The sequence below is a fragment of the Eleutherodactylus coqui genome, chromosome 10 (genome assembly GCF_035609145.1).
Source record: "Eleutherodactylus coqui strain aEleCoq1 chromosome 10, aEleCoq1.hap1, whole genome shotgun sequence".
Classification (NCBI taxonomy): domain Eukaryota; kingdom Metazoa; phylum Chordata; class Amphibia; order Anura; family Eleutherodactylidae; genus Eleutherodactylus; species Eleutherodactylus coqui.
This window is the reverse complement of record NC_089846.1, coordinates 129491572-129511503: the sequence shown is the minus strand read 5'-3', so window position 1 is coordinate 129511503 and position 19932 is coordinate 129491572. Positions and strand designations below refer to the sequence as shown.

The following is a 19932-nucleotide window of genomic DNA, read 5'->3' as shown; positions in this document are numbered from 1 at the left end:
TAAGGGTGGTTTCACATCTGCACTGGGGATTCCACTTTTCTACTCCGTGTGGGGGGGGGGGTGCAGGAATCCTCGCCGGTTCTGTTTCTGGACGAGACTGAACAGCACTGGGCGGATCTTACTGATTATAACGGGGTCCGCCTGCGAGTCCTGTGGCCCCTTTTTAACAGCTGACCGGTGGAGAGGCCAGCAGTCGGACCCCACCAAACTGATATTGGTGACCTGTCCTAAAAAACAGATCATCAATAGTTAAGCCCTGGATAACCTCTTTAACAAAACAACAAGCAGCTTTTAATTTGATGATTCAGCATGTAATACCACATTCCGCCAGCAGGGAGACTGAGCTCACTGTGTGCATTCTAAAAAAAAATAACTACATTCCTGACCATATACATTATCCCAAACTCCTTAACCGTGGCATGATCAGGCACCTGGCAGCAGTTTATTCTTCCTGCCATTGAAATAAAAATGATCTGTCTACCTGGTTTAGCGTACCAACCAAAAGCAACCCAAAAGGTGCCCACACACTGTGCCGCCATTATATTGTGCAATCTATGTAACAATTCCAATCACATAGTATTGTCTGCAGAGTAGTTACTGATACAGCGGAGCTCCTATGAATGTACCGGGACCAGCGCCCCAGTAAGGGCGGCCTCACATCTGCCATTTCCTTTCCACCCTAGATGGATCCTGTTTAAAAAAAAAACTAAACGCAAGAATACAAACCAAAAATCAAACGTAAGAGATTGGAAAGCTTTCTTTCTGTTTTTTTTTTAAATGGATCTGTCTGTAGGATCCACCAAAAAACGGAAATAATGTTTCCATTCGTTCCCTGTTTTTAGTAAATGTGAATGGATGCGTTCTTTATCATTCCATTATTGAGCCCCGGTGCCTGCTGGGGAAGAAAAATGGATACATAAATGGGAAGGAAAGAAGGACACATTTCCGTTTGTTTGTCTCCATTCGCCACAATGTTAACAGAAGGCGGCCATTGTGGTTTTATTCCAGTTTTTAAAAAAGGGAATGAAAATGGAAAATTTACAAATGTATTGAAAGTGAAAGTCTTAAAGGGGTTGTCTCGCGGCAGCAAGTGGGGTTATACACTTCCGTATGGCCATATTAATGCACTTTGTAATGTACATCGTGCATTAAATATGAGCCATACAGAAGTTATTCACTTACCTGCTCCGTTGCTGGCGTCCTCGTCTCCATGGTTCCGTCTAAATTCGCTGGCAGCTTGCTTTTTTAGACGCGCTTGCGCAGTCCGGTCTTCTCCATTCAGCACGAGCCGCTTCAGTGTGCTCCCCGCTACAGCTCTTCTGCGCATGCGCAGACGAGCTGTCACTGCTCGGGAGCGCGCTGCAGCGGCCATTCTGTACCTTCCTAGAGGAAGGTGCAGAAACTGGAGCTGCCCAGCGGAGAAGCCCAGCCCAGCCCAGCAGCCCCGAGAAGCCTCCCAGGTAAGTGATTTGTCGGGGGGGGGGGCTGCCGCTGCGCCGGGCTGCGCCGGGGGGGCTGTCGCTGCGCCGGGGGGGGCTGTCGCTGCGCCGGGGGGGGGCTGCCGCTGCGATGGGGGGGCTGTCGCTAGGCCGGGGGGGGCTGTCGCTAGGCCGGGGGGAAATGCCGCTGTGATGGGGGAACTAGCGCTAGGCCGGGGGGGCTGTCGCTGCGATGGGGGGGCTGTCGCTAGGCCGGGGGGGGCTGCCGCTGCGATGGGGGGGCTGTCGCTAGGCCGGGGGGGGGCTGCCGCTGCGATGGGGGGGCTGTCGCTAGGCCGGGGGGGGCTGCCGCTGCGATGGGGGGGCTGTCGCTAGGCCGGGGGGGCTGTCGCTAGGCCGGGGGGGGCTGCCGCTAGGCCGGGGGAACTAGCGCTGGGCTCCGGGGCCTTCACCTGGGCTGAGGGTCTAGCGCTGGGGAGCCGGGGGCTAGCGCCGGTTACCTGCTGTCTGGTCGGCGGCTGCGGGGCGTCTGGTCGGCGGCTGCGATGCGTCCGGTTGCCATGGAGACACAGCTGGCGGCATCTCGGGAGCGCGCACGTCGGGCTGCAGCGAGCGACGGGGAAAGAGCCGGCGGCCATCTTGAGGAAACTTTTATAAGTTGCTGAAACGCTGGAACGGTAAGTACGAACCAGCTAGAAATGTCATTTACAGGGGTAATTAGTAATGTATGTTTAATGGGGGGGACTGGGCAAAAAAAAAATTTAACTGCTTCCTCGAGACATCTCCTTTAAGTTTCGATTGACAAAAACTGATCATTTTCTTGCCCTTCCTATGACGAAACAGCTAGAAGGGAAGGAGAAGCAGATGTGCGCTGGCGCTAGAGCCGAATCCACACAGGCGAGATACCTGCTGACAGCTCGCACCGCAGATTACACGGCCCGCTCTCACCGCAGATTACACGGCCCGCTCTCAGGCGCCACTCACACAAAAATAGGACATCGGTCCGAGTGAAGACCGCGAGTGTGAGAGATCTCATTCACATTATTGGGTTCTTCTTCTGTGCGAGTTCCACCCGCCTCGGACACGGATATTACTAATAGGGGAGTCTCACCAAGACTGTATATACACGGGCGATATTCCAGGGCGAACGCGATACAGATGGATCTCACGTACCGGAAGTATCACAAGTCCTGCTGCTGGGCGGCTCTTGTTCAAAAATCGCCCATTACTTCCTAGCTAAGAGTGAAAAAATGCATCCCTCTCACATGGCGTGCGATTAGCATGAGAATGCGCAAAAGTGTATCGGACATGTATCAAAATTGCAGGGAAATTGGTGGAAAAACGGTCAGATTTTCCCTGACTGATATGGCCTGCTGCGCCCGTGTGAATACCTTACGCTTCACTTCTACACGGCGGTACTGCGCGGCTCGCGGGGGCTTCTTCAGACAAGCATATGCGCAAATAAGCGAGCCTCAGCGCAATTTATTTTTGCAGTGAACAAGTTTGATTTGCGCACGGATTGGCGCATTGTACTGTACTTTGTACTTTTTCGCACACGCAGGCATGTTCATAAGTGCGCGCCCCCCTAATTAAGCCTAACCATTCACAGAATTGCGCACCTTCCATAGACTCTGAAATACACGCAAAAGAATTGTCCCTGTAAAAGAACACATTGACGTCAGTGGGTTCCATTCTCTGCGTATTGCGCGCGTATATTCTGCGTACGGAAATATGTCCGTCTGAAGAAGCCCTCACTCTTTCAACCGGAACCAGCAGCCACCTGAACGACGAGGCGTCCGACTGCGCCAATCTGTGAAGTGAGAGATCGGCTCAGGAGAAGTGAATTCTGCCCGCTTCGCCAGAGGCCTGTGCGCGGTCCGTGGACCCGGAGCCGCACTGCGACTATCTGCACCACACGTTACATCCGTGGAGGCTCGTCAATGCGCAGTAATGAAGCAGACATTATGGAAATCCGCAAACTGGAATGCGATCTTCCTGAAGGACGCAGATCAGACGCGGCGGCGCATATTACCTCTTACCACACGCAGCGCAATACTTTGTTGTGGTAATAATTTGTCCCCTGGGGGATGCCCCCATACACTGACCCCCATGACTGCCCCCATACACCGACCCCCATGACTGCCCCCATGCACTGACCCCCATGACTGCCCCCATGCACTGACCCCCATGACTGCCCCCATACACTGACCCCCATGACTGCCTCCATGCACTGACCCCCATGACTGCCTCCATGCACTGACCCCCATGACTGCCTCCATGCACTGACCCCCATGACTGCCCCCATACACTGACCCCCATGACTGCCCCCATGCACTGACCCCCATGACTGCCCCCATGCACTGACCCCCATGACTGCCCCCATACACTGACCCCCATGACTGCCTCCATGCACTGACCCCCATGACTGCCTCCATGCACTGACCCCCATGACTGCCCCCATGCACTGACCCCCATGACTGCCCCCATACACTGACCCCCATGACTGCCTCCATGCACTGACCCCCATGACTGCCTCCATGCACTGACCCCCATGACTGCCTCCATGCACTGACCCCCATGACTGCCCCCATGCATTGACCCCCATGACTGCCCCCATGCATTGACCCCCATGACTGCCTCCATGCACTGACCCCCATGACTGCCTCCATGCACTGACCCCCATGACTGCCTCCATGCACTGACCCCCATGACTGCCTCCATGCATTGACCCCCATGACTGCCTCCATGCACTGACCCCCATGACTGCCTCCATGCACTGACCCCCATGACTGCCTCCATGCACTGACCCCCATGACTGCCTCCATACACTGAACCCCATGACTGCCTCCATGCACTGACCCCCATGACTGCCTCCATGCACTGACCCCCATGACGGCCTCCATGCATTGACCCCCATACACTGCCCCCCATGACTGCCTCCATGACTGCCCCATGACTGCCTCCATGCACTGACCCCCATGACTGTCCCCATGCACTGCCCCCCATGACTGTCCCCCATGACTGCCTCCATGCATTGACCCCCATGACTGCCTCCATGCACTGACCCCCATGCACTGCCCCCCATGACTGCCTCAATGCACTCACCCCCATGACTGCCCCCATCAATGCATTGACCCCCATGACTGCCTCCATGCAGATGTCCTCCCCACAGGCGGCAGGTGAGCACAGCCCGTACCCCGGAGCCCCCGGCACACGACAGGCTGGTATGAGTGTCGCCCTGGATGTGCGGCGGAGCAGGGAGCTGCGGGGTCTCCATAACAACCCCCTCCCCGCCGCCCGCCGCACACAATGCGCCCCTTCTGCAGGCAGAGCAGCGGGCGCTCCGGTTCCACGGCCCGGTGTCTGCTCGGGTCAGGTGAGGCCGTGTGTGCGGATGTCACGTAGTTCCTCCCCCGGTGTCTGCCCGCCCCCTGCTCCCCGGTTCCCCTCACCTCCTCCTCGCCGCGTCGCGCCGCTCTCCGTCCCTTTGTCAGCAGCCTCTGGCCGCAGTGCCGCCCCGGAGCCACAGCCGTGACGTCAGAGCTCCCGCTGCGGAGGCTGAGCTGCTGCTGCCGCCTCTGTCAGTGCGAGGACAGCTCAGCCCGGAGCCGGGCCAGCGGCTGCGTGACATCACAGAGCTGGCCTGTCACTCACCGGCGCTTCCTGCAGTACTCCTCCAGTCAGCAGCACCACTGAGCACTGCAGCTCCATCCAGCATCACCACTGTACACTGCAGCATCACCACTGAGCACTGCAGCTCCATCCACCATTACCACTGTGCACTGCAGCTCCATCCAGCATCACCACTGCCTCCTGCACTGCAGCTCCATCCAGCATCACCACTGTACACTGCAGCATCACCACTGTGCACTGCAACTCCATCCAGCATCACCACCGTGCACTGCAGCTCCATCCAGCATCACCACTGTGCACTGCAACTCCATCCAGCATCACCACCGTGCACTGCAGCTCCATCCAGCATCACCACTGTGCACTGCAACTCCATCCAGCATCACCACCGTGCACTGCAGCTCCATCCAGCATCACCACTGTGCACTGCAGCTCCATCCAGCATCACCACTGTGCACTGCAGCTCCATCCACCATCACCGCTGTGCACTGCAACTCCATCCAGCATCACCACCGTGCACTGCAGCTCCATCCAGCATCACCACTGTGCACTGCAGCTCCATCCAGCACCACCACCATACACTGCGGCTCCATCCAGCATCACCACCATACACTGCAGCTCCATCCAGCATCACCACTGCCCCCTGCACTGCAGCTCCATCCAGCATCACCACTGTGCACTGCAGCTCCATCCAGCATCACCACTGCCTCCTGCACTGCAGCTCCATCCAGCATCACCACTGTGCACTGCAGCTCCATCCAGCATCACCACTGTGCACTGCAGCTCCATCCAGCATCACCACCGTGCACTGCAGCTCCATCCAGCATCACCACCGTGCACTGCAGCTCCATCCAGCATCACCACCATACACTGCAGCTCCATCCAGCATCACCACTGCCTCCTGCACTGCAGCTCCATCCAGCATCACCACTGTGCACTGCAGCTCCATCCAGCATCACCACCGTGCACTGCAGCTCCATCCAGCATCACCACTGTACACTGCAGCATCACCACTGAGCACTGCAGCTCCATCCACCATTACCACTGTGCACTGCAACTCCATCCAGCATCACCACCGTGCACTGCAACTCCATCCAGCATCACCACCGTGCACTGCAGCTCCCTCCAGCATCACCACTGTGCACTGCAGCTCCATCCAGCATCACCACTGTGCACTGCAGCTCCATCCACCATCACCGCTGTGCACTGCAACTCCATCCAGCATCACCACCGTGCACTGCAGCTCCATCCAGCATCACCACTGTGCACTGCAGCTCCATCCAGCACCACCACCATACACTGCGGCTCCATCCAGCATCACCACCATACACTGCAGCTCCATCCAGCATCACCACTGCCCCCTGCACTGCAGCTCCATCCAGCATCACCACTGTGCACTGCAGCTCCATCCAGCATCACCACTGCCTCCTGCACTGCAGCTCCATCCAGCATCACCACTGTGCACTGCAGCTCCATCCAGCATCACCACTGTGCACTGCAGCTCCATCCAGCATCACCACCGTGCACTGCAGCTCCATCCAGCATCACCACCGTGCACTGCAGCTCCATCCAGCATCACCACCATACACTGCAGCTCCATCCAGCATCACCACTGCCTCCTGCACTGCAGCTCCATCCAGCATCACCACTGTGCACTGCAGCTCCATCCAGCATCACCACCGTGCACTGCAGCTCCATCCAGCATCACCACCGTGCACTGCAGCTCCATCCAGCATCACCACCATACACTGCAGCTCCATCCAGCATCACCACCGTCCCTTGCAGCTCCATCCAGCATCACCACTGTCTACTGCAGCTCCGTCCAGCATCACCACTGTGCACTGCAGCTCCATCCAGCATCACCACTGTGCACTGTAGCTCCATCCAGCATCACCACTGTGCACTGCGGCTCCATCCAGCATCACCACTGTACACTACAGCTCCATCCAGCATCACCACTGTGCACTGCAGCTCCATCCAGCATCATCACTGCCTCCTGCACTGCAGCACCATCCAGCATCACCACTGCCTCCTGCACTGCAGATCCATTCAGCATCATCACTGCTTCATACACTGCAGCTCGATCCAGCATCACTACTGCTTCCTACATTGCAGCTCCAGTCAACATCATCACCACAGCTTCCTGCACTGCAGCTCCATTCATCTTTATCCCCACTGCTTCCTACATTACAGCTTCATCCAGCATCACTACTGTGCACTGCAGCTCTATCCAGCACCACCATTGCTTCCAGCACTGCAACTCCATTCAGCATCACTACTGCTTCATACACTGCAGCTCCATCCAGCATCACGACTGTGCACTGCAGCTTTATCCAGCATCACCGCTGCTTCACCATCTAGCATCACCATTGCTTCCTGCACTGCAGCTCCATTCAGAATCACCACTGCTTTTTACACTGCAGCTCCATCCAGCATCACCACTGTGCACTGCAGCTCTAGCCAGCATCACCACGGCTTTCTGCACTGCAGCTCCATTCAGAATCACCACTGCTTCCTGCACTGCAGCTCCAATCTGCATCACTATTGTGTACTGCAGTTCTATCTAGCATCACTACTGCTTTCTGCACTGCAGCTCCATTCAGAATCACCACTGCTTTTTACACTGCAGCTCCATCCAGCATCACCACTGTACACTGCAGCTCTAGCCAGCATCACCACTGCTTTCTGCACTGCAGCTCTATTCAGAATCACCACTGCTTTTTACACTGCAGCGCCATCCAGCATCACCGCTGTGCACTGCAGCTCTATCCAGCATCACCACTGTTTCCTGCACTGCAGATCCATTCAGTATCACCTCTGCTTTATACACTGCTACTCCATTCAGCATCACCACTGCTTCATAAACTGCAGCTCCATCCAGCATCACCACTCTGCACTGCAGCTCTATCCAGCATCATCACTGCTTACTGCACTGCATTTCAATTCAGCATCACCAGTTCTCATACACTGCAGCTCCATCCAGCATCACCACTGTGCGCTGCAGCTCTATCCAGCATCACCACCGTACACTGCAGCTCCATCCAGCATCACCACTGCTCCCTGCACTGCAGCTTCAATTCAGCATCACCACCTCTTTTTTTCACTGCATCTCCATCCAGCATCACCACTCTGCACTGCAGCTCTATCCAGCATCATCACTGCTTACTGCACTGCAGCTCCATTCAGCGTCACTACTGCTTCATACACTGTAGCTACATCCAGCATTACCACTACTTCTTGCACTGCAGCTCAATTCAGCATCACCAGTTCTCATACACTGCAGCTCCATCCAGCATCACCACTGTGCACTGCAGCTCTATTCAGCATCACCACCGTACACTGCAGCTCTATCCAGCATCACCACTGCTCCCTGCACTGCAGCTTCAATTCAGCATCACCACCTCTGTTTGCACTGTAGCTCTATTCAGCATCACCACCGTACACTGCAACTCTATACAGTATCACCACCGTACACTGCAGCTCTATTCAGCATCACCACTGCTCCCTGCACTGCAGCTCAATTCAGCATCACCACCTCTTTTTGCACTGCATCTCCATTCAGCATCATCACTGCTTCCTGCACCTTTATTCATCACCACTGCTTCCTGCACTGCACTCCATTCAGCATCACCATTTGTTCTAGCGCCTTCATTCAGAATTATCCCTACAGAAAATGAGTATTTTATTTTATTAACTATACAAGAACCAGTTTCAGACAATGTAACTCCTGATTTATCTCTTCAATCTTTGCTGCATTATGACTTTACTCATGAATGGAATGTTGGAAGTCTTCATTGATTTGTTATGACCATTATAAAATTAATAAACATTTTGTTAACCAGCATAAGGGCTCATGTCCACGGCCTTGACGGACTCCGCCAGCGGAATATCGCAGCGGAGTTCGCCATGGCCCCCCCCCCAAAACCCTCATATTTACCACTCCGGATCCACCGTCCGAGTCCAGCTTGCATGCACTGTACAGAGTGTGACCCGCCGGCAGTGTCAGATGATGCGGCCGGCGGTGGGCGGGGCCACGTATACACGCAATACTTCAGCTGTGCTACAGCCGAAGTATAGCGTGAGAGCCGGCTTCCATTGACTACAATGGAAGTCGGCCGCACGTATTCCTGCAGCATTTAAAACATGCCGCGGTTTATTTCACGCTGCGGAATTCCATGGTGGAATTCCATAGCGTGAACATTGAGCTATTAAGTTCAATAGAACCTAATAGCTGCAGGGCAACGCTGCGGATTTTCGCTGCGTAGAACGAGGTGGAAATCTGGCCGTGGGCATTAGCCCTTATCCCTACAGCTTCCCCACTGCACCTCCATTCAGGATCACCATTACTTCCTGCACTGCACAACCATTCATCATGAGTACTCCATCATGCACTGCACATGTTTACCATCACTACTGCTTTTTGCACTTCATCCCCATTCAGCATGATCACTGCTTCCTGCTCCTTCATTCAGCATCATCCTTAAAGCTTCCCTACTGCACCTCCATTCAGCATCACCACTGCTTCTAGCTCCATTAGCATAATCCCTACAGTTTTCCTGCTGCACAGCCATTCATCATCACCACTGCTTACTGCACTGCATACATCCATTTACCATCACCACTGGTTCCTGCTCCTTCATTCAGCATCATACCTACTGCTTTCACACTGCACCTACATTCATCACCACCACTGCTCCCTGCACTGCATCTTTATTCAGGATCACATCTGCTTCCCTCACTACACAGCCATTTACCATCAGCACTGCATCCTGTTCCTTCATTCAGCATTATCCCCACAGCTTCCGCATTGTGCAACCATTCAGCATCACTAATGCTTCCTGCACTACATACCCATTCATCATCACCACTACTGCTTCCTTCAATGCACATCATTGATCATCACCACTGCTTCCAGCTCCTTCATTCAGCATCATCTCTACATCTTCCTTCACTGCACATCCATTAAGCATCACAATTGCTTCCTGTATTGCACCTTCTTCAGCATCACCACTGCTTCATGCACCTACACAACCAATCATCACCATTGCTTCCAGCTCCCTCATTCAGCATTATCACTACAACTTCCGCACTGCACATGCATTTAGCATCACAACTGCTTCCTCCATTGCAGCTCCATTCAGCATTATCACTGCTTCAAGCACTACTCATCTATTCATGATCATCATTGCTTCCAACCTCTTCATTCAACATTATCCCTACAGCTTCCCTGCTGCACATCCATTGAGCATCACAAAGTGCTTCTTGCACTGAACCTCCATTTACCATCACCACTGCTTCGTGCACCGCACCTTCATCATCTTGGCACATGCCTTAGTGAATAAACATCTCATGTTTGGACTTTTTTCGGTGCACTGGTCTTTCAGGAACTGAGTCATCAAGTGCCTAGCAGCCCCTTTCAGTGTTTGTTTGCTACCTTGGTGTTGCTGTGTTCTCCTGGCACCTTTGTTCTTCACCACCACTGCTCACTGCACTGCTTCTCCATTCATCATCACCACTGCTTCCTTGTACTGCATATTAGTTTATCAGTCATCTTTATTTATCAGTCTTCACAGCTTGCTGCTTGAATGTCAGGAAATTGAAAATAGGTGTAATTTAATTACCTTATATACACCGATCAATCATAACATTAGTACCACTGACAGGGGAAGTGACAACATTATTATTATGATGAGAATTATGATTACCTTGTGGCACTTGTCTAGGGGTGGGATATATTAGGCAGCAAGTGAACTGTCAGTTCTTGAAGTTGATGAGTTGGAAGCAGGAATAATGGGCAATCGTTAGGATCTGGGCAACTTTGACAAGGGCCAAATTGTGATGATAGATGACTGGGTCAGAACATGTCTAAAACGGGAGAGTTACTGTTGCACAGTTAATGCTAGAAACCAGGTTAAAGCTGGACAGCTAAGTGCATGTGTGTTGCCGACTTGGGAAGAGATGGTACCAGGGTTCACATGGGAGACAAGGTGAGTGTGATGTTCTGTGTAATGTTCTGCTGGTAAACCTTGGGTCTTGGCATTCATATGGATGCTACTTTGACACCCACCTTACCATTTGTTGCTAAGTACAGCCCTTCACGACAGCATTGTTCCCTAATAGACCTCACCTCTTTCAGGAGGATACTATGTCCTGCCACGCAGCAAACATTGGATTGAGATCTGGGGAATCTGGAGGCCAATTCATCACCTTGAACACTTTGTCATGTTCAAGGTGATGTATTGGCCTCCAGAGTCCCCAGATCTCAATCCAATTCAGCATCTGTGGGATATGCTGGAAAAAAACCACATCCTATCCATAGAGGCCCCACCTCACAACTTACAGGAGTTTAAGCCTACCTGGCTTTTGAGGTTACTTTTCGGAATAAGCTGCAGTGTATGTCCATGAGTTGTAGCAGTATTTCTGAGCATTATATTACTTGTATTCTGCATTTTTCACCAGTTTTCTCCTCTGCAAGATCCATTTTTAATCCACCTTCTTCCATGAGCTGGTGGGTGTAGTCTAGCTGCTATGATACCTCTTATGCACTGTACACATAGGAGAGCACAATATCCTCTGTTCTGTGTGTAGCACATTTTCATAATTAACAGAATCATGGAGGACATTATACAGCGGTACTGAGCAGTGTAGATATGATTCCAGTAGCTGTGAGACAGTAAATCACTTACTATTAGCTGCAGCCATGTCTGTCTGTCTCTCTTCTGCAGCTCCCCCTTCCTCCCTGCTCAGTCTGTGCAATGGGAAGGGGCGGGATGGGGGCAGAACTAAGTTTCGGTCAGCCCCGCCTCCTCCTACTGATATGAACAAGGGGCGGGGACAAGGCGAGCATGTAGCCCTGCCCACGTTCCACCCCTTCTCCATAGCCATCAATGGGAGGAGGCGGGGCGGTTCGGCGCTTAGCTCCACCCCTACCCCTCCCATTCCAGAGACCGAGCGGGGAGGAGAGGTAAGCCTGCACGAGGAAGGGGAGGAGAACAGAGGGAGGTAGTTTAGCAGCCATGCTGCTGCTAAACTCCCTCCCACCTACGGCCACTGCCATGGGCTCCCATAGGAGCTCATGCAGCGGCACAACATATTCCGGCCCAAACAGAGTTCCAGAACAATGTTTTGGGCTCGACGTAAAAACGCCAGGCGCTATATTGGCCGGCCGGGCATTTTTACATCTTGCAAACACATCCATGTGATCTGATGCATTGGAATCCAATGCATCAGATCACAGCGCATATCGGACGGTTGTGAAATGGTCTGCCAATATGCGCTCATGTGAAAAGAGCCTTAATCTGTGCTTCACTGAAAAACTGTAGATATTTCTAAGGCCCCCTTCAGGCGGGTGTGTGAAAAGAGCGCTTCTATAAGAATCAATGGATTTCTAGCTTTCACAGGAAGGAATTTTAGCCGTGCTAAATACTCAGACCAATCGAAGATAGGATATGCGACTGCAAAGCTCAGATCTAAGGTCTGCGCTGCGAGAAAAGATAGGACCTGACTAGTGATGAGCGAGCATACTCGCTAAGGGCAGTTGCTCGAGCGAGCATTGCCCTTAGCGAATACCTGCCCGCTCGAGAGAAAAGATTCGGCTGCCGGCGGCGGGCAGGCAGCTGCGGGGGAGAACGGGGAGGAACGGAGGGGAGATCTCTCTCTCCCCCCGCTCCCCCCTGCTGACTGCCGCAACTCACCGCTCCTCCGCGCCAGCACCCGAACCTTGTCTGTCGAGTGGGCAGGTACTCGCTAAGGGCAATGCTCGCTCGAGCAATTGCCCTTAGCGAGTATGCTCGCTCATCTCTAGACCTGACCTATCTTTGATGTGCTATATCCAGGAGTTTCCATAGATTCCTATGGGAGTAGGAGTCTATGGAAACTCCTGTGCAGGAAAAGGAGATTACAAATCTTATTAGGAGGATTCCTGCTGACAGAAGGAATTCCCCACTGCTTACAGAGGGACATTTAAAATGTGCAGCCCAGAAGCACATCTTAAATGTCCCGCTGTAAACTCCTGTTAGTCCCCGTGGGGATGAGGGGAAGACCTGAGGGTTCCCTTAATCCCCGCAGAGACTTACATGAATTTACAGTGGGACAGTTAAAATATGCTTCTGGGCAGCACATTTTAAATGTCCTGCTGTAAGCTGTTGGGAATTCCTCCAGCCCCACTGCTGGGCAATTCCCCAGCAGCCTCCACCTCTCTTCCCAAGAGATTTAACTATAGCAGGGAGGGAGAGGGGGTGGGGTTACAGGGCTTCCCCAAGAGTGTGGTAGGAGAGGGCAGGTCTATAGGGATCCACCCTCTAACCCCGCCTATCTAGCCCCACACACTCTATTTACTATGGGGAATCCCTGTGAGAAGCCCCGCCCCTCTCCCAAGCCACAACCACTCTCGCTGTGCTATGGGAATATCCCTCAGGAATCCCAGAGCAGGGGGAGAGAGTGGGGCTATGGGTTAATCCCCCATAGCAGGGAGAGACAGAGCATACATGAGGTTAATCCCCAATAGCGGGGAGAAACAGATCGGGGCTATAGGTTAGTCCCTCATAGCAGGGAGAGACAGAGCAGAGCTATGGGGAATTAACCCATAGCAGGGAAAGACAGAGCGGGGCTATGGGTTAGTCCCCCATAGCCCTGCTCTCTCTCCCGGCTATAGGGAAATCGTGAAGCCCTGCTGGGCTTCTTCTCTCTCTCCTGCTTGAGCGGCTGGGCTTTTTTAAGCGCAGTAGCTTCAGTGAGCAGCTGCCTATTCACGTGATTTTTTGCGCAGTAAAGGCGTGATTTTTTTCGCGCACCTGTACTCCGCTAAAACCACGTACATGTGAACGAGGCCTAATGAGCAAGCTATAGTACATAGGCCCTAGTGAAAGTATATTAAACAATTAGGCATATTGCAGCACCCTATTAGTTCAACAGAGACACCCCCATTTTGAAGCTCCGGTGCAGAAAATAATGGAGAATTGCTGAATTAACAGTTTCTTAAGGCCCAGTTAGACGGGACGAGTGTTGGGCACATACTAGCTCCCATGCACCTGCGGGGAGGCAGGAGGAGATTTCTCTCCTCGCGCTCCCCCGCCCCTCTCCATGGAGATAACATAGCGGCTGTTCAGTACTGAACGGCTGCTATGTACACTGAGCGATCAGGGATCTGCTTATCGTCCATCGTTTATGTTGCATAATTGATGGGCGATGAGCTGATCACTCAGTGCAAATAGTAGCCATTCAGTACTGAACGGCTGCTATGTTAAGGCAATGGAGTGGGGCGAGGAGAGAAATCTCCTCCTGCTGCCCCACTGTGAGCCAGCAATACCATGCACCCATGTGGGTGCACGGGAGCTAGTATGTGCGCGGGCATCATTTGCCCGACACTCGCCCCGTCTAAACGGGCCTTTACATAGTTCTATCATTATTAGCTACAGTGGCACATTAATTTTACAAGCATGTAGACTGACATAACGAGAAAGGCTATATGTACATTCAGACTATTCCTGCAACTGAAGGCAGTGAGCAAGATACAAGGTAACATTATACTAGAAGAATTGGTATTTAAGTAATTGTCTAAATCTTTTTGAAATGAGTTTCAAAGTTGGAGCTTTACTGTAAAGGACAAAATCATTTATTTATACCAAGTGTGGCAGAAGAATCTCAGGCTAAAACTGATGTATCATTGCTGTATCTCAGATAAGCAGTATTTTTCACTTTAATTTTTAATGTGCTACAATGTGTGTGCTAAACATGACTAAAGATTGTTATTTCTGAGCATACGAGGCTCCGACTGCCATTGTTCCACACGCTGAATGTTATGGGACACTTTCTTACAGGAAAATGCAATCCCAAATGTTTTACAGCAGAAGATGAGGCTCTAATTGTAGGTAAATGTCAGAACATCTCTTCACTGAGCTGCACAAGACCACGCACAGTATATAGCTTTTGTATATAAGGTACCTTTTGACCAGCAGATAATTGGATGCTACACTGCAGCAGATTTCATGTAGAAATAAGGGTGGCTTTACATCTTCATTGGAACCTCCGTTTGAAGGTTCTGTCAAATATCCGACAAAAAATACTGAAAAAAAGTGCTGCCTCCAGCGCTTTTCTTCTGGCTAAAAGTTGGGCAGCTGAGCGGAAAGCGAACAGATTCCATTGTAGTCAATGGGGTCCATTCAGTGCTGTTCAGTTTCGTCATGACTGAGCCATTCGGCCACAGAGATTCCCCTTTCCTGCTCCCCAAATGGAAAAGGAAACCGGAACGGCAGATGTGAAACCACCCTAATGGTGTCACATGCCATACAATTTTCAGTATCTACCATAATAATAATAATATTAAATAATAAACTTTATTTGTATAGCGCCAACATATTCCGCAGCGCTTACATAGACGGGGGATACAGAAAGACAAAATACAAAAATTACAGAACCGCGGTTACATAGTAATCAGTTGATGGAAACAATAGGGGTCAGGGTCCTGCTCCAACGAGCTTACATACTACAAGTAATGGGGTGATACAGAAGGTAAAGGGCTGGAGATGTGCACGGTATGGTGAGGTGGAGAGTGAGGGATGCTATACACATAGACAATGGTCAGACATTTAGCCATGTGACGGCAGGATCGGTATGACTGCAGGGGCGGTTTATGATGGCTAGCAGGGATTGCAGTCAGTAGGTCAGGGAGCATGTTATCAGGCGGAGTACAGAGGGGTTTGTTTAGGGAATGCGGTATGCCTCCCTGAAGAGGTGCGTTTTTAGAGCACGCCTGAAGTTTTTCGAGTCCTGGATTGCCTGGGTATCCTTTTGTAGTGCGTTCCAGAGGACCGGTGCTGCTCTGGAGAAGTCTTGGAGGCGGGAATGAGAAGCTCGAATTAAAGGGGTGCTCAGTCTCGTTTCATTAGCAGAGCAGAGAGCCCGGGCTGGGTGATGGATTGAGATGAGGGAGGCAATATAGGGGGGCGCTGCACTGTGGAGGGCTTTGTGGATGAAGGTAGCGAGTTTAAATTGAATTCTGTGTTTAACGGGCAGCCAGTGCAGTGACTGGCACAGGGCAGAGGCGTCCGAGAAGCGGCTGGACAGGAAGATGAGCCTGGCTGGATGGATTGGAGAGGGTAGAGTCTGGTGCAGGGGAGGCCGATCAGCAACGAGTTGTAATAATCGAGCCGGGAGTGGATGAGGGCAACAGTAAGCATTTTTAACGTGTCCACAGAGAGAAAAGAGCGGATTCTTGCAATGTTCTTGAGGTGCAGCTGACAGGTTCGGGCTACTAATTGTCTACATAACATAGAACATTTGGAAGAAACACTGAGAGAATTTATCATTAAAAAAATCCCAAACAGAACCCCAAAAAATGCACACAAAGCGAGAAAAAACACCATTAAAAAAAAGCAAAGGGAAAATGTATCATCAGGGGAATGGCAGTGTTCTGGTTTGTTTTTTCACCTCTCCAGTTGAAAATGCAACAAATGTATCAAATGTCCCACAATGTTAATGTTTCTTGGATCTTTAACCCCTTCGGGCTCTTTCATGCTGCTGTTTTCATTTCTGTTTTGCTGTTCTGTCGTGGGAACAGCAAAACGGAAAAAACATTTTCATTTTCAAACTCATAGAGATGTATTGAAGCGGAAGGTCTTCAGTTTCAATCCGTTTCTGTATTCTCCATCTCAATTCTATTTTTTACACTGGATCAAACGCACTACTGAGCTTTTGTTTCCAGTTTTGGAAATGGAATACAGAGGGATTGTTTTTCTGTTGCATTTTACTGAGATGGAAGGCGGATGCAACCTGAAGACAATCTGTTTTTCATTTACAATGTTGGTGGTACCTCTTGAATGAATGGGGCTCAGTGCTTAGTACTGTTGCCTTGCCATGCTGGGGTCCTCAGTTCAAATCTCATCAAGGGCAACATCAACTTTGAAAAACTCCATATCGCCATCACCTTTGAACCTACAGCTCCATCTCAAAGCCTTTGAATACTACCATAGAATACTCCAGCTCAAAGCCTTTGAATACTACCATAGAATACTCCAGCTTGAAGCCTTTGAATACTACCATAGAATTCGGGCACATGTTGTTTTCCTTCAGGAGACGTATTTTGCCCTCACTTCCACCCCAACTTTTTTCCACCGGAGTTACCCAATGCACTACCTGGCTTCTGCTCAGGAGAAAAAAAGAGGTGTGGGGATCTGGATATCCAGACATACTTCTTTCGTCCTTCAAAAGATTCACATAGACCCTGAGGGTATGTTTTTAATAGTCTCAGGTGTACTTAAAGGGGTTCTGCAGAAAAAAAATCATACTCACCTGTGCCTTATGGGGCCGGTCACCGGGAACCTGCTGGTCTTCTCCTCTCCCTCCAGCAGCCCTCTGATCGCAGGGCAGAAGCTAGGAAAGTTCCAGCTTATGCCCTTGCTCTGTCCTGCTGTCCCGGGTCAGTGGTCGACGCGTCGCCCACTGACTGGCCTGGCCATGTATAACCTCTGCCGTCCTCGGATAGTCAATGGTGAGTGCGCATGTGTCCACCTTCCCTGCGCGTGTGCGCACTGGCCATTGACTCTCCGTGGATGGCAGAGGTTAGACGTGGCCAGTTTGGCGGGAGCGCGCATGCGTGCACAGGAGCCGACCCCTCACATGCCAGGTAAACAACGGAGGGACCAAGTACAACAGGATTAGGTGAGTTTGCTTTTTTTTACTTTTCTCTTTCCACAGCTTAGACTGTAAAGGGATGCAGGGCAGGATGCAGGGAGTATAATTTTTTTTATTTTGCTGACAGAACCCCTTTAACGGCCCACAAGTTACTCTTGTTAATTATAATGCCTCCAATACTAAACAACTTCCATTCCTCCATAACCTCTTTTCCTCTTGGCTCCCACAATATGAAGGCCCAATTGTGGTGGGTGGAGACTCCAACTTAGCTCTGGATGTTTCCATCGATAAATCAACTGCAGATAAAGCTAAAATCATTTTCCCCACAGCTACCGCTCACCAATTCGCTAAACTCCTGCACTTCCTTGACCTGGTTGATATCTGGCTGAACCTTCACCCCTCGGACAGGGATTATACATATTACTCTAGCACATAATCTATATACCAGAATAGACCATGTTTTCATACAAACCAGATTTGCCCCCAAAATAGCTCAGGCAAAGATTCTGACCTGCCCATGGTCTGACCATTCACCGTACTTAATCTCATTCATAATACTGGCCAGTTACAAAATGATGGGATACTGGTGGTTGAATGAATCACTCTTCAATAATGAGGATGTGTAAAAGGAGATTTTGGACATCATTGAGGATTTTTTTGTACATAACCTTCTTGGTGACACTTCATATGCCACCAATTGGAAGGCCCATAAGGCAGTAATCAAAGGGAGATTCATTCAATCAGCTTGCAAAATAAAGGCTCAACGGGCAAAGGAGCTACAGCAAAAAGAGGCCCACTATTCCCTTCCCTTCATTCACTCTTCCCTCTTGAAACACTATTAAAGATAACCCCCCTCTGGATTTTTTTTCTGAAATTTCTAAAGCCTGTACTGAACTCAATATATGCTTATCTACCATAGCAGAAAAACAAGATGGTCCAGATACGAATTCCTCTCTCAGGGGGATCGACAGGGTAGATTGTTGGCTTGGTGGCTGACTCCCAAACCCTTCCTCCCTGCTCTCCCCAAGTTATGCCTCCAGAATGGTAACCTGAGCCAAAACCCAGTAGAGATCGGAAAAGCATGTGGTCAATTCTATAGGACCCTTTACACTAAAGAACGATTCCCACAGCAAATGTGTCAGAAATTGCTTGATAAGGTCCTTCTTAGGTTGACACTGAACATAGGGATATCCTTGAGGGGGAGGTGACAGTGGAGGAAGCCTGGATATCAGTAAAATCACTTCCTCCCTGGTATGAATGAAACTGATTTTGGATGGTGGATAGCCAGAGATCTTCCCAGAATGATTGATTTTGTGGATAGACTAGGCTTCAGACCATTTGAGTTCTTTCAGGCTGTTCACTCCATTGCAAACGAGGAGATTTGTCATCTTCAGCAAATTAAGCATTATGTATTGACTCGTACCAAAAATGGACGTAATTTGGCTGAATTAACTATCTTTGAAAGCCTTTGTAACACAAATGCCAGGGGCCCTGGAATAATTGCCAAATTATACTCCAACTTTATAACACCCAAGGAAAAACTTCCCTATATGAGGAGATGAGAAGGGGAACGAGGTGAGAACTGCCAATTTCTAAGTGGCCTAAAATCGCAACATTAACTGCAAAACTTTCTATTAATGTATCAATTACAGAAGCGAGTTGTAAACTTCTAATGCGTTGGTATCTTGTTCCTAAAAGAATCTCCAGTATGTTTCCAGGGACGTCAGTCCTATGTTTTAGGGAATGCGGAGGGGAGGGAGCCTTTCTACATATCTGGTGGAACTGCCCTAGGCTTTATTGGGCAAACATATTCCTAACATCCCCAGACACACTCAATAATAGATATCTTATTGTTTCCTAGCTGCACGTACACCAATCGCTCGCTCCTGCAGGAAAACATCAGTTAGTTCTGATTTAGTGAAAATAAAATTGTCATGGTTTATGGTTAATGAGAAACTGGCGGCTATTCTTGTGGACCGTGAAGCGGTATATGAAAGAATCTGGTCATCTTGGTACCAATACTCGCTCACTATGCATCTATGGAACCCAACAGCTAGATCTGTGACCCTCCAAGGGGAATCTAGCTCACCTTCAAGTATATCCTCTACTCCCCCAATAAATATATGAGGTATATATCTGCAGAGCTAAATCAACAGAAGAGTTTTCTGTACCCTTTCAACTCAGGCAACTGACCCTGTTCTACACGGGAGGATGACATGGCCCTACCTAAGCA

General features: G+C 50.6%; 1 protein-coding gene across 1 annotated transcript in view; it reads right to left on the bottom strand.

Moving 5' to 3' along the window:
- Nucleotides 1-5057, bottom strand: part of MOSPD1 (motile sperm domain containing 1) — a 47487-nt gene extending 42430 nt beyond the window's left edge. Inside the window, exon 1 of the mRNA XM_066581839.1 lies at nt 4892-5057. The gene's annotated coding sequence lies outside the window, so the exon portion shown is untranslated. The remainder of the gene's footprint in view (nt 1-4891) is intronic.
- Between the last annotated feature and the right edge of the window lie 14875 nt (nt 5058-19932).